This window comes from Rhinolophus sinicus, chromosome 12 (genome assembly GCF_057876585.1).
Source record: "Rhinolophus sinicus isolate RSI-liver-muscle chromosome 12, RSI-T2T, whole genome shotgun sequence".
NCBI lineage: Eukaryota > Metazoa > Chordata > Mammalia > Chiroptera > Rhinolophidae > Rhinolophus > Rhinolophus sinicus.
This window is the reverse complement of record NC_142512.1, coordinates 22,228,956-22,245,152: the sequence shown is the minus strand read 5'-3', so window position 1 is coordinate 22,245,152 and position 16,197 is coordinate 22,228,956. Positions and strand designations below refer to the sequence as shown.

The window sequence follows — 16,197 nt, the reverse complement described above, 5'->3', positions numbered from 1 at the left end:
ATACAAGCTGCCAAATCCACGGGAAACCTGAGCGCCTTGCACCAGCTGTGCGGACAAGGTTTGACTCATTTGTCTGGAGCTGACCCAGCAGGATTACCAGCCACCAGGGTGGCACTGGGCCAGAGGTCTGGGAGGCCAGACTGGATCGAGTGGAAGACTTATTCAGGTCAACTGATGCACTGAAAGAGCAGAGACAGTTCATAGGCGGGAAGAGCCCAAGTTAGGAATAAGGGATCCAGTCAGTCTTACCATACTCATCGATTAAAAGTTAATACTTTTGGCCGGCCCGGTGGCTCAGGCGGTTGAAGGCTGCCGGTTCGATTCCCACATGGGCCAGTGGGCTCTCAACCACAAGGTTGCCGGTTCAACTCCCACAAGCGATGGTTGGCTGCGCCCCCTGCAACTAACAACGGCAACTGGACCTGGAGCTGAGCTGCGCCCTCCACAACTAAGACTGAAAGGATAACAACTTAACTTGGAAAAAAAGTCCTGGAAGTACACACTGTTCCCCAATAAAGTCCTGTTCACCTTCCCCCCCCAAAAAATAAATAAATAAATAAAATAAAATAAAATGCGTTTAATCCCTACATATTTGAACTTGGGATGTATTTCAGAATCGATGGTGTCTTAAGTTTTTTCTTCCTTAAGTGGTATACACTGTAATGGTACAGATTGTAACGAGTGCCATCTGGGATTTGATGAAACACCAAGTCCTTGGAATTTATATATAATTAGAAGGTCAGTGGGATGTTATAGGTTACGTCTGGAGTAGAAGACGCCAGAAACAGGTAGTAAATGAAGTCTGAGGTAAAATGAGGCAAGTGAAGGGATATAACATCAGTGAACCATTCCTGAAAAATGGCTTGATGATGAAATCCACCCAACAAAAATCTAGTAAAATTGAAAACTAGCTAACATTTCTAAACATTTACTATGATTCAGGCACTCTTCTACACACTTAACCCATATAATTTATCTTCACAACAACCCTGTGAAGCAGATACTGTTATCCCATTTTATGAATGAGGAAACTGAGGCATAGAAGGGTTCACTAACTTGTCAAAAAGCCTGATGGTAAGTGGTGGAGTCAGGATTCCACCCCAGGCTTTCTGACTCAGGTCCTGGAATTAAGACAGTAAAACATTCAATGTGCAATTGAGCAAAAAAGCTCAACTTTGAGCTTCCTGGCAGGCAGAGCAAAATAGGATCTAAAAGTAAATGTAAATCTCCACATGTATTTTTAAAGTAATGTCTTCATGAATTTATTGCTTTTAAAGATAAATGGTCATGATTCTGTAAGGTCAAGCTATATGGAAAAATTCAAAGATGACAAAAAACTGCACACTATTCTTTTTCCCAGAAACAACATCAGAGATCCCATCCCCCAGTTTCTCACTTTGCAAATGACAAAAAAGGAGGGAGGGACAGAGAAAGGAAGGGAGGAAGAGAGAAGGACAGAAGGAGGGAGAAAAGGAAGGAGGGAGAGAGAGAGAGGTAGTGTGCTCATCTGTAGCTTTTCTGTGCGAAGTGAGTCACTTTTGCCATTTTCTAGGCACTGAAATACTGAGAGGCCACTGACATATCCTCAGACGAGGCCGAGACGGCCTGGTTATACATACCTATAAGACCATCAGCTTCAGAGTTAAAAAATACTTGGTTTAAAATCTTTGCTGTAACTACTGTGTAACTGCATGACCTTGGGCAAGTCCCTTAACCTCTCTGAACCTCCTCTTCCTCACCTGTGAAATAGACATGATCATACTACCTAAGGCCCAGGGTTATCAGGATTAAGTGAGATGGAGCCCCCAAAGCACTTAGCATAGGGCCTACCCTAAGGTGGGGAGCTGTTATTATGCCTAAAAGATTACATCCCCACAGCAGCAGGGGCCAAATTTAAGGCAAGTCAGAGACTATTTTTTAGTGTATTAAGCAGTTGTTTTGCTTAAGTTTTTTTTTGTGTTGTCTTTTTTTTTTTTCCCCTCTGAAATCAATGCCAAAGTCCTTAAAAACAGCCACACCCCCACTCTAGGTCTCATGTGAGTAGTAAGATGATTGGGGAAGGACGGAACCGGTGGTAGAGAAGTGGATGAAAGCTGAGCTTGGCTTCCTGCCCCCAAGACGGAAGCCCTGGAGGCCTGGGCGGGGCCTGCTTCCACTGGATGGGAAGGCTGAGGCCCTGAGAGGTGTGGGGAGGCTTCAGTTCCAAGCTGAGGCTTTTGCTGGAACCAGTCCTTGGGCCACGTCCTTGAGGCAGGCTGTGTGCAGAGATTGTCCAGAGGATATAGACCAATCAGGGCGCAACACCACCCCCTCAGGCCTGATTCCTGCCTCTGCCCAGGCTGTCTTACCTGAACTTCCCATGCACCCTCTATCTCAGTACTTATTATTCATGCACGTGTACCTTCTTTCCTTCTCTCTTTCCTTCCTTCCTCCCTCCCTCCCTTCCTTCATGCATTCATGCATTCACTCAGCAGCACTTGAGGACTTGCCATATGTCAGATCATGCTGGGTGCTAGGGATACCAAGACATAGTTCCTGCTCTCAAGGCTTCCAGTCTAGGGGGCAGACGAAACCAGACCTGCAAAGAACTAAACAGCTAAGGAAAAGACAACCTCACAATTGCTCTCACGGGCCACACGCAGGCTCACTGGCACCATCTTATTCGTTGGATTTACCTACAGGGAGAAACAGAGTTGGTTGACAGCAGAGTGTGCAGGCAAACTGCCAGGGGGGCGCCCCAGCTCTCTACTTACTAACTTTGGGAACATGGGCTAGGACTGAGCTCCCCTGTGCCTGTTTTCTTGGCTGTAAAACAAGGAAACTAATGGTTACATCTTCATAGAGCTGTGACGAGGATTAAAAGACTTAAAAGTTGTAACACCGGAATAGCCCTGGCATATAGCACAATGTAAGTTGTCTTTTTTCTTTACAACGCTGCAAGTTCTTGGTGTAACACTGGTACAACACTCGCTATGACACTGGGGTTCTAGTCCACCCCACCCCACGCTCACAGCAAGTATGCCCCCTGGCCCTCACCAGAGAATGTATGGCGACAAGGGACCCCAGAGATGAGCTGAGGCCAGTGGTGACCATGAGTTAGTTACCTGTAGAATTTCTGAAAACATCGGCCAGGTCCCTTCCCTGGAGATTCTGAGTCTGAACCACAACCTACGCCACAGTGAACACCACTGGTTCAAATCCCTGAATTTTATTGATGTCAGTCAACTTGATCAAGACAAGGTGAAGTTAGTAGCAGAGCCTGAACTGAGAAAATGAGGTGCTGTTTCCTTTCACTCCTATTGTTGAAACCACTGCCCCAGCAGTGCCCATAGCAAATTGGTCCCTCCTATGAAGGGGGTCATGGAGAAGAGCACCAGAAACCGGGAGGATGCTGGGAAACTCCACATGGAGGCGGTGCCACGGTCCTTCCTATGTGGCCTCCCTACCTAGCTGGCCTCCCTACCTGGCTTTCTTCCAGTTCAAAACACTCTTTATGGCCAGCCCCCTTTTGCAGTTCTAGGCTCGTTCCTTAGATAGCAGTGGTGCCTGCCCTTGAGTGCCTCAAGGGGAGACGGGGCCACTGCACTGGCCTTGCAATGGCTGAAGGATGAAAGAAAGAGATCAAGGGACAAGAAAGGCGTTGACGGTATTTGTATGATGGCTGTCTAGCCCTGACCTGGAGGGCAGGCAGGGCCAGTAGCTTGTTTGTCTCTTGATCCAATACTTACAATTCAGGAAGAGTGAGCAGACATGTGAAGGAAGGAAGGAAGTGTGAAGGAAGGAAGGCTCCAAATGCAATGCTAAGTTTGGAGGATGAGAAGGTCGTTGGGGATGCGTGAAGGGGGCAATAAAGATATAAAGGTGTGAAGCAGCTTCAAGGCATTTTAGGGGAACTGAAGCAGTAAAAGCCCAGCAGTGCCATTACAGGGTTAGTTTTGCTTCTCAGCTATGTGACAGCTGAGAAGGAATATTCCAGAGAGGACAAGCAGAGGCAGGGAGAATGGGGCGACATCATTAATATTTTTCCCACTTTGCTACCTATTATCACTTAAAATCACATGATATTTCAGAACATTGCAATTTATTCAGGGATAATACCGATACCTAACGTTTACACACTTATACCTCACATATTTATCTTCTTTAATTGTTATAATAATCCCAGGAGAAGGGTCTTACCCTAATCACCATCCCCATTTTACAGAAGAGGAAATTGAGGCATGGAGCAGTGATAGAACTTTGTCCAGGTCACACAGCTAGTTAGTGGCAGAGCTGACACTCGAATCAGGCAGGCTGGCTCTCAGAGCTGTACATCTAAACACTACACCGCATCTTTCGGCCCTGCTGGCTCTCAAATATTTACTGAAGGCCTGCTCTGAGCCACAACCCGAGCTAGGCTTCACGCATAGGGAAAAGTCCCTGTGTCAAAGGAGCTTTCAGTCTCGTGAACAATTTCCCTCTGGTTAGACATTTAAGGTTACTCCCTTTTTAATCTCCTATTAAAAATAGCTCCCCAAGGAACAAAGCTTTTATAATCCCGAAGATGGACTTGTGGGTCAAAAGTTGTCACTTTTGTGAATGCTGCCAGATTGCTTTTCAAAAGTGTAGAGTCCATTTAAATCATAAGCAGCAGTATTTGTGGGCATGTTACAATTTCACCACAACCTCACCAGCACTGGGTATTATCTTGCCCAAAAAAGGTTTGGTATCCATCTTGTTCAACAGGCAGCATTTTCCTCCTTGGGGTTCACATCTCCAACCATGAATAAAGGAAAGAGCTCATGAAAGGTGAATGAAATATTAGGTTACGTAGAGGCCAGAGGATTCATGCAGGCATGTGAAGTGGGCCAGAGTCATGGCGGGGGGGAGCTGAGTTTAGACTGGGAAGGTTACTATCTTTGTCTAAACTAAAAACGTTTCCTGAAGCAGTGGGATTTTAAGAACAAGAGGTACAGGCAGAGAACATATAACCTTGAATTAAACAAGTAAAAATGTGCAAGTGAAAAAGAAAAGAAGGTAAACTGGGCAGAGGTCACTTTTCCCCCTAAACATTTCACAGATAATAAATATTCCACATCATCAGTGAATGTCACCAACCTCCCTCCTTCTACCTACCTCTCCTCTGCACCTAGCTCATTATACTGTAATTGTTTTCTCATCTGTCCTGATGACCAGATTGTGAGGCTAGACCTAAGGGCAGGGACATTTTCCCCTCTAGTTTCTGGAGTGCATGGCACGAGGACCACAAACGTTCTCTGAGAATTCTCATTGAACTGGTCTGTCCCACTAATACAGGACGCTGATCACTAACACTCATGCTGCACAGTAATTCTGTAGAAGAAGAACCCCATGAACTCATTTTTTGAGGGAAAGGTTGGGCAGGAGGGAGGCAAAACTCTTTAAGGCATGCTGGGATGTGACAGATCGACCATAGGAGCTCTTGTGCACAAAGTACTGGGGAGAAAAGGGTTAGGGTTTATGTCCTCTAGTTCCCTTTTCTCACCCCCAGTGCCTGGCTCGGAGCTGAGAGCAGTCTCCATGAAAGCCTACTGCTTGGCTGGCCCACAACCTCTCACTCGATGCCCCTTGGAGTGGGCCCCAGACACTGCATTAAGACAATAAGTAGACACACTCCAAGTAGAGCTAGGCCCAGCGCTGGGGCAATGGAAATGGCCTGATTTGCATTTGGAGACAAACTGTTTCTCTCTTTGTCACTGCCTTAAAAGGAGGGAAAAGCGGGTTTGTTACCAAACCTAGTGCTAGGCTGCAAGAGGAAGACTTTGCAAGTTCCTGGCTGAATGGGTGGATCTCTGTGGTGGTACGGTTGTCAATTCTGATAGCCAGAGGATGGTGGAGGTGTTTGATGGCTAATAAGGAGGTGTGGGGTGTGTGTCAGGGGTGTCAGAAGGCAGAAGATTTAGATCAGGCTGCTTCCTGACTGGGGGGTGAGGAGCAGGCCAGGAAGCAGGGGAGGTGGCCAGCAGGGATCGTTGGAGGCTGGCATCTGGGACTGCTGTGTAGTGGGTGCATGAAGCCTGCCCTGCACCTCTCAGCCCCTTGGAACTGCAAGCTTTAAAAGAAATTAGCAGAAGCATGCATTTCCTTTGCTCTCACAGTTCCATTTTTAGGAAGTTATTCCCAGAGATGTTCCCACAGGATACCAAGGAAGTGTACCTGTAAAGATAAAACCAGGAAACTCCCTCATTGTCCATCTGAGAGCGCCAAGTTGACCATATGTTAAGATGTGAGGAGCCTTTAAAAGAAGGAGATAAGACTGTAAGAAGAGAACAGAGCAGGTTCTAGTAGGGTATGGTCAAATTAATTCATTAATTAATTAATTTATTTATTTATTATTTCATTTGTTCATTCACTTATTTATAGTTTGAAAAGCTTGCAAAATTTATACCAAGCCGTTAACAGTGAGATGGGAGCTGGGGGAGAATTGCACTTTCATTTGTATTCTATTTTATACATTTCTATATTGTATGGACATTCTACACCGAACATTTAAAACAAATTTTTTAAAGAATTTTTTAAAGGATGCTAAAGACAGATTGACACCTTCAAATCCATGAAGAAGTCCTCTAGCAAAGGCACAGCACTTGCTTTCTCATTCACTCTGGCCACATCCTCTGAAGTGCACAGCGTGAGGAGGCCTGGGAATTAATCCCCTCGGCCACACTGCCTGCCCAGTCTCCTGCCAAATCATTGGACCCTTCGGAGCCTCCGTGTGTCCACCTATAATGCAGGCAGACAGAGCATTTTTGATGCTTGGGAGTCACTGGGAAACAGGGCGCGGGGTGGAAGGGGGTGGATAAGATGACACTGTGTTAGCAACTCCACAGCGACACCGCCATGAGGGTGGGGGGTGGGAAGAGGAAGGAAAGAGGGGCGAGGAAGAGCCAGGTAGCTAGCTTCTTTCAGACTCAGCCCCTCTTCCATCTGATTCTCTTGCTGACCTCCCTCCTGGCACAAGGTCTTTTGACCACGTGGGCTCCCCACTTCCTTCCCTGAGCTTCCCCCTCCTCCAGCGGTACAGACCTATACAGATTGCTTCTAGCTTTGTGGAGGTCCAGCAGCTCACACCTCTGGACCAGGTGACCAAAAAGTCGTTTTTATTAGTAAAAAGAGAGGGTTTGGGAGAGAAATGAAAGCAGCGCTCCGACATCCAGGACAAAGTCACAAGCAAAGAGAAGACTGGCCAGGCTTGAGTAGGCGTGGGAGGCAGATGGCCATTGCGAGCTGGATACAAACACCAGCCTTAGGCCCAAATGAGCAGGAAATGGGGAGGGAGGGCTCAGAATAAGGGCCACTTGGTGGAGCAAGTCAGAGAGGTGGGGCAGCGTTAGAGCCCAAGGAATCCAATGCCAGAATGAGGCGTTCCAATTTGGACAGCTGAACTTGAGGTATGACAGGGAGATCAGTGATTTGGAGACCTGCCCAGGTAAGCCCAGCTTCCAGGATCCTGAGATTACACATTCTGAATTCATGTGGCCCCGGGCTTCAGAAGTTCACTAGGAACTGCCTGTTAGAGTGCCTCCTGATCTGCTCGGCACTTATTAGAAACTCCTCAGATATTTGTCACATGAACGGGCCAGCGAGTAAACCCAGATGCCCCTTCCACTCACAAGCTGCCATTGGCAGCTTCGGCTAAACAGCAAACTAGGCCACTGGCCTGACCCAGTTTCCCGGTGCTGCCGGCCAAAACCCAGGGAGCAGCAGATGCTCCAGAGCAGGAGTCCAGGGTGACTCAAAGGCGCCTGCGTCCCCGCTCCCCGCCTCTTTGCGGCGCATTGGTTCACCGCCTTTCTGACATTTGCCTCGGCTGTGATTCATCTCCCAGAGGGGAGAAGAAAGGGGCCTTGTGGTCTCCCTGCGCTGGCTTCGCCGCCCTGGCACAAGGCTGGCACGTCTCCTGGGCAGCACCGCCCCCCAGTGGCCGCCGTGCCCCGGCTCAGGAGGCGGCGCTGGGGGCCTCGGCCCGGCTCCCAACATGCTGGCAGTGCGCTGGGAAGGCCAGCTCCCTGGAGCCCATGGTCCGCCCTGGTAAACAGGGAGAGGAATCACATCACCACCTCCCCGAGGGGCCATGGGCTTCGCCCTGGGTAAAGCCTCTACAAAGGATGCAATTGTTTCTTCAGCGTCCTCGAAAAGGGCGAGCTCGGCATCCCAGAATCCTGGTCTCTGAGCAGCTTCTCATAGAGAGGGGCTGGCGGGCGATGGCCCTCTAGCTGGAAAAAGGGGAATTCGCCTTTTCTGCTGAAAGCCTGGGTTATGTTCCTGCGCTGGGCACCCCCAAGACCACGTGTCTGCTGCATTTTAAAAATAGATGCAAACAACTGCTCTTCTCCTTTTATGAGTTGCCTATTCATCTCTTCGGGGCATTTTTCTATGTTTTCTTATTGATTTGTAGAAACTCTTTAAAAGGGCAAGTCTGCCATATGTGTTACACATATTTTTCTAAACTTGGACTTTACCTTCTGATTTTGTTTTTTGACACATACACTTTACATTTTTATGTGGTCTGACCTTTTGATATTTTTCTTATCCTTTCTTCCTTTGCTTTTTGCCAATTACTCCCTTTGCTCATCTGAGTACCAAAGATTTCCTTAATTTACTTCCAGATCTCTATCTTTTCTCCTCCTCCCTCTTCCCTCTTCCTTATTCTCTCCTTCTTCCTACTCTTCCTTCTTTTTTTTTTCTTTTTTAAAAGATTTTACTGGGGAAGGGGAACAGGACTTTATTGGGGAACAGTGTGTTCTTCCAGGACTTTTTCCAAGTCAAGTTGTTGTCCTTTCAGTCTTAGTTGTGGAGGATACAGCTCAGCTCCAGGTCCGGTTGCCTTTTTTTTAGTTGCAGGGGGCACAGCCCACCATCCCTTGCTGGAGTCAATGAATCCAATTGGCAACCTTGTGGTTGAGAGCCCACTGGCCCATGTGGGAACCAAACCGGCAGCCTTCGGCGCTAGGAGCACAGAGCTCCAATCGCCTGAGCCACCAGACCGGCCCTTCCTTCTCTTTCTTCATTTAGCTTTTAAACCTATCTGAAATTTACTTTGATATAAAGTGTGAGGTAAAGATCTAAATTTATTTTTTTTTCTCAAATAGTTAGCTAACTTCCCAAATACCACTATTCAGCCTTTCTCTTTTAGTAGAATATTTCCTCACTGACTTGAAATCCCACCTCAATTATAGACTAAATGCATTGAGCCTGTTTCTGGCCAGGACCCTGACCTTATCCATTGAGTCCAAAGGTATGGACTTCTTTTTGTAAAAAAACAAACATGTTAGACCACTGACCATGGATTTAGGACATATTCACACTGTCCTTTCAGGTCCAGGTAAAAATGCAGTCTTGAGGGAAACAGCTGCATCTGAAAACTGGATAGGAAATAGGTTGTTTAAAAGGACATGAACATTTTAAGTTCTTATGATACAAAAAGGCAAACCTTCCTCCAGAATGGCTAAGACTAATTTATATCCCATAAGAAGTGATTGTGAATGCCCTTCTCACTATAGGCATGCCAAAGAGGTTGAGAATTATTTGTGAAAGCATATCCCAAATTTGAAAGACAAAAAAATATCCCTTCATTGTTTTCTCTCTTCATTTGCAGCTCTCTGACACCTGCAGGGCTGTCTGGGTGGGGGAGGCAGCTCTTCAGATTCCCGTGTGGCTTATCTGAGACCTGCATTTGACTCCTCTCTCTACTTCTTACGGTTACTGTGACGTGATATTTTTTCCCCCACTTACTACTAAGTATTCTATTGTATGTTGCTACCAGTGTATATAAAATAATTTCCCTTATGAAATAGAAATTCATGAAAATTCAAAGAGGTACATGTTAAGAACTGAGAAAAGCAGAATTTTCTATATAGTATGGCACATGCTATAGGCAGAAGCTTTTTTGTACAGGTATCAGATTTAGCTCTCCCGTGAATATTCACTGGATCACGAAAAGTAGTTTAGAAAACCTCCAAAGATTAGTTTCATTACAAAAAGGAACAGACTTTCTGGGGTCTGAAGGGATTTGTACTTGAAGATACTCCAGTCAGTAGGGGGTCATGTTGAGCATTTTACAGACAGAATTGTTTCAAATTTGCAGCTGTGGCTTCCAGCCACAGCTGTTGAACCACTTTCTTCATAGCGGTGACGCTGGAGGAATCAGACATGGCGCACGCCAGAACCCGGCAGGTTAGTCGGTTGTGCTTCGGTGGGTCCTGGGTCTGCGGAGCCAGACGGCGGGGCAGCGAGCTCTGATACTTTTTTTAAATTGAGGTGAAATTCACATAACATAAGGTTTACCATTTGAAGCGAACAATTCACTGGCATTTAGTATCTTCACAATGTTGTGCAACCATCCTCTCTATCTAGTTCCAAAGCATTTTCATCCTGTGCCCTTTGGGCAGTCGCTCTCCTTTTCTCTCCCTACAGCCTGGCTACCGAATCTGCTTTCTGTCTCTGTGGATTTAATTATTCTGGATATGTTATATAAAGAGAATCATACATTATGTGGCCTTTTGCGTCTGGCTTCTTCCCCTTCGCATCATGTTTTTTGATGTTCATCCTTGTTCTAGCGTGTATCAGTGCTCCATTCCTTTTCGTGGCTGAATACTATTCTATTGTAAGTCTATGCAACATTTTGTGTATCCATTCATCCATTGATGGACACGTGGGTTGCTTTTGCCTTTTGATTTTAAAACTAGATCAACCTGATCCAATTCAATGGAACCCCCAAGAGAAATAAGCTGAAGAAACTCTAGACAATTAAACTCAGTAGTTAAAGGGCTCTCTCCCTGCATGACAGCCATCTCTGCTACAGTCGTGCTATGCAAACGAACAGAATACACAGTTATGGGCTCTCCTTTATTTATGTTACTCATTCTGTTGAATCTCCACTAAATTCTCATCATACTCAACACTTCTGTCAATCAACTGGCTTCTTATGAAGTACTCTTGCTTCCTGCGCATAATATTACTTTAACTCATTGTAACAGTCTTAACCCAGCAGCTTTGTTACCTTCTTTGCAGGATGAAGACATCCATGATTGTGTTTTGCTTACTGACCACCTTCTTGTTCCTAGGGATGATTTATAGGAAACTCTTAATGATAATGCTGACTTAGTTTGGTTTACAGATGGATCTCATCTGAAAGATGAACAGGGTCATCATGGAGCTGGATATGCAATAACTTCCATGGTGAATGTAAATTTAAGGTTCTTATTTACCCGAATAAGATCTGCCCAACAAGCTGAATTAATTGTTCTAGCATGACCTTGTCAGTCAGCCAACAATCAAATAGCCAATATTTACACTGACAGTCGCTATACCTTTGGTGTAGTTCACAACTTCCAGAAAGTTGTGGAAGAAGTGAGGCTTCTTGACTTCCTCAGGGCAGCCCATAAAGAATGGAAAACAGGTTGCAGAATTATGAGATGTCATGCAGTAACCAAAACAATTGACAATTATCAAAATTCCAGGGCATCCTAAAGCTGCCACCATGGAAGCAAAAGGAAATAATTTAGCAGATGCTGCAGCTAGACAAGCATCAATAAGCAGCCAAAATATACAGACTTGAAAATGTTTCTTTTCCCTATTAAATCAATAAGAGACTCTCTTTTAAAGTTCCAGTGAACAGCTGCAGAGGAAGAAAAGAAAATATGGTAATGATAAATGTCTAACTATTACATTGTTTTGTGCACCTGAAACTAATAAAAAAAAATGTTAGAAAGAAAGAAAGAAAGAAAGAAAGAAAGAAAGAAAGAAAGAAAGAAAGAAAGAAAGAAAGAAAGAAAAGAAAGAAAATATGGTAACGAAACAGGGAAAATTTTACCCAGACAAATAGATATGGCTTGGACCAATCAGAAACCAATCTTACTTATAGGGGCTCAATTACTTCAACATGTACGTGAGCTAACATATTGGGGTCCTGAAAAGATGATTTCATGGAATAAAGAATATTTTTGGAAACCTCCTCCTATAGTAGCTTGTAAAGTGTATAGCAGATGTTCTATCTAAAATATAACCCTGGAAAATCACTCCTTGGGTCCCAAGGACATTTCCCACTTCCTTTAGGTCCATTTGAGGTATGGTAATTGGATTTTATCCAAGTGCCACCATCTCAAGGATACAATTATGTGTTAGTCATGATTTATATATTGTTTCACTGGGCTGAGGCATTCCATTGCAGGAAAGCAACTGCCTTAAAGGTAGGTAAGTTATTATTGGAAAAAATAATCCCCAATTGGGGAATTCCCAGTGAGTTACATAGTGACCGAGGGACTCATTTCACTGGGCAAATAATATAATCCATTTGTAATATTTGGCCTATTCTACAGTATTTTCACTGTGCTTATCACCCCAGTCCTCTGGATTGGTGAACTATACAAATGGTACAATTAAAACTCAACTACGTAGGTAAAATTTCAGAAGCTTTTAATCTCCCTTCGCCCAAAGCTCTCCCTATAGTGCTCCTCAACCTGAGATTCACTCCTTTTGGTAACCATAGCCTTTCTCTTCATTAGTCACTGGTCACCCGAGGTGTCTGGACATATGAACCAACTTTTCTTTTTTTTTTTTTTTTTTTGAAATTAGAGGTTGTCCGTGGGGAGGGGAAATGTAGGGTCAGAAGGAAAGTTTTTTTTTTTACTTCTAAAGCATGTAGGCTTTTAGTTATTCTGCATTATTTTAGGAAACATGAATTCTTTTTTTCTCTCTCTTTTTTTTTAATTTTATTAAATTTATTGGGGTGACAATTGTTAGTAAAATTACATAGATTTCAGGTGTACAATTCTGTATTACATCATCTATAAATCCCATTGTGTGTTCATCACCCAGAGTCAGTTCTCCTTCCATCACCATATATTCGATCCCCCTTACCCTCATCTCCCACCCCCCCACCCCCCACCCGCCTTACCCTCTGGCAACCACCAAACCATTGTCTGTGTCTATGAGTTTCTGTTTCTCATGAACCAACTTTTCTAAAAGGAGACATTCTACATTATTGTCAAGGACTTATCAACCGGCTTAAAGAAATTGATAAATTAGCAACTGATTCACTTCACAGTGAGATTCCAGGAGAGGAAGACTTCAAAGACACGACTCATAACCAGGAGATTTTTCTCTGTTAGAAAAGACATCAATTAAAGACTCTCCAACCTCGTTGGAAGGGACTTGTCAGCGGCCTCAAAGACCCTTCGAGGATGAGAAGCCACGGACATCAGAGGTAGACATAGCTGTCTACCCAAGACTTTGAGGAGGCTTGTATACCTACAAAATTGATATTGAACTTAAAACAACCATTTATTTGTCTTTACCTGTCTGCTAATAATATTAGTCATAATGATAGTTATTGGGCTTTTCCCAAACCCTGCACTTATATAGCCCAACTGTTAATAATTGTTGAAGTTCATATAACTTTTATATTCAGTTAATATAACTTTCATATTATCAAGAATACTATTTTTATGGTTTCTTTTTTGAAATTAAGAAGGGAGGTGTGGGGGCAGAGCCCCAGAAAGTAGTTTCCAGGCTCTCGGCCTCACATAGACAGGTGCTGGCTCAGGTAGTAAATGGCCATCAACTGTGATGGGATGGCCATCAGCTGTGGCTAGTTGGCCGTCAGCTGTAACCAGTGAGCCATTGGCCACTAATATAACTGCTGTGGCTACGCTAGCAAAGGGAGGGAGAAAAGAGAAGAACGGGGGCTAGCAAGAAGATGGCGGCTGGGCTGGCAAGTGTGGATGGCGGTTTGCGGACAGTGTGGATCCAGCCTCCAGTGAGAGTATAGTGCCGCCAGAGAGAATATAGTGGTATGACTCCCCTACCTATGGCTCCGTGGGTGTTCCTTTTTGGCTTCACCATATCCTGCGTTCTTATGGGGGGAGCGGGAGCAGAGACCCCGCAGGCCGCCCCGCGTGACAGTCTCCCACATGACAGGAGGTTATTGTAGAAGGAAGAAAATGGATGTTTTTGAAAGAAGTTAAAGGGAAATTAATAAGTTGATTATTTCTGAATGAGGAAAAGGAGACAAAATGAGAAGGACAAGTGAAGTTGTAGAAGGGTAGTGGAAAAAAAATATTGAGAAAGGAATTTTATGTATAAATGCTAGAACCCAATTATGGGAACCTGCTTATACCCTAAGCCAACAAAGATTACTAACTATATTAATTTAGATGGAAGCTGAAGTGGCTAAAAAAAAAAAAAAAAATGGCTCTCTATAATGGCTGCTGAGGCACAGAAAAATTACTCATGAAACTCTTACTGTCCTCCTGGCCACTGGAAATTTTTCATTTTTATTTTATTTTATTTTTTTAGTTGGTAGTTATAATTTACGCCATTGTGGTCTTCCAGCCTTAACCCAATTAAACCTTAAAGTTACAGTTCCCAATTGCACAACTAGCAGGAATCCGATTAATAATGAATGACACCTGAGTGCTTCCAATGGAAAGGTAGTTGGGACAGGTTCAAATAAACAAATAATAATAATAACAATAATAATAATATTAATAACAGTGACAATAGTAAATGGGAACCCATCTCATGGTCAGATGATGAAAACTGAAGAGGTATATCGTGTGCCCTCAAGCTATAAGTAAATGTTATACTAGATACAAAATACAGAAAAGTAAGACAGCAAAACTTGGATCAGGATAACTTACAGGTTAGAAATGACCCGGTATGTTTTTTACTTAGTGAAGGCCCATAAGACCTGACTACCTCTCGTTTACCCAACTTTCCTTTTGGAAAAAAAATTCACCCTTGACTGCCATCCAAGATTACAGTCTTATCCCACCCCCAGTGGTCCACCATTTCAACACTTCCTAGGAATGAGCCTTCCTAGCACCATGGGACCACATTATCCAACCAGAAGGTTGGTCATCGATGCATCCTTTCGATTGATTTATGACCAAAAGGGGGAAGTGTGGATGAAAAAGGGGGCCACATACTAAACCTGACAAGCTCAGGGGAGGCCAGCATGGTGGGCCCTACAAACTCAGAGACCGAAATTAACTACATAGGATGATCTGAACATAAAAATTCCTGACTAAAAGCAGGACATGGCAGGTAGTCACATCCTTGGCCTGTAGCTTCCTTGACAAAGGAAGGTCATTCTTTACCTTAAGTGAGCCTGTTTATTGTCTTTTTTAATCTAAGATAACATACCCTTGGAATGTCAGAGGAATCCCTTTTTCCAGACCCCTCAGGGCATAACCCACTGCACCAGAGCAGGAGGCCACAGAACCCCTCATTGTTATCTTGTTCCCCAAATACCATCTGCATGCTGTAAATGTTAATTAACTATCCTGTACCCACCAATGTAAAAGAAATATTTTTTATCCAATCCCAGAGATTTCCCCGCTTTGCTTTCTCCCACCCCCTTCATCTACCACCAATGGATTTCATGTAACCCCCTTATGTCTCCTCCTTTGATTCTAATGTAGAAAATAAGCTGCAAAACTGCCATTCTCTGGAGTATTTTCTTAACCTGTTGGGATTTTTGCTTCCCAGCAATTGTCATTAGTTTAGTTCAAATAAACTAATTCAAGTTCTCTAGAGGCTTGGACATTTCTTACAGCGACATTACACAGATAGACTCTTTATTCAAATAGAAACTTTCCTGGAAAACCTGAAAGTGTGTTCCTGCTATGGTGGAAGGTTGGAAGTTCCGAGTACAGCCTCTTCTCCCCCTCACCCCTCGGTATGCACCGGGGACTCTTCTGTGATGTCCCAGGCCTACGAGTATATTTGGAGACCTCTGGACTGCATGGCCTCCAGGCCTTCTTCACAGCCAAACCCCCACATCTAGATTGTGACACTTCTTGGTGCCCAGCCCGGAGGGTTTCCTTGGAATACACTGGCTTCGTTGCACACACAAACTTCCTGCTCAGTTCTTCCCTTGAGGCTGCTGGGCTCCACGCCTGGACGCCATGTCTGGGCCAGAGCCATGGCTTCTTAGAGGGTTTGGAGCTTGGCCCACCCCCTGCTGCCCATTCTCTCCACTGCATCCAGCACAATCAACCAGGGCTGCATGGGGCCAATACTTTAAATAAATGTTATTCCTGCTCAGAGCTAGATGGATGGGCCCTTTGGGAAGGTCCAGAAGAGACTGGGCTACAATTTGTCCCCTGAGACAATTTTTTTTTTCCTTTTGGCAAACCTCTTCATTGAGATTGCTGCTAGCTGATCCCCTTTTATTCA

General features: G+C 44.4%; 1 pseudogene; it reads right to left on the bottom strand.

The window, feature by feature from the left end:
• Positions 1-9,966: 9,966 nt before the first annotated feature.
• Positions 9,967-10,169, bottom strand: LOC141568793 (guanine nucleotide-binding protein G(I)/G(S)/G(O) subunit gamma-5 pseudogene; annotated as a pseudogene).
• Positions 10,170-16,197: the final 6,028 nt, after the last annotated feature.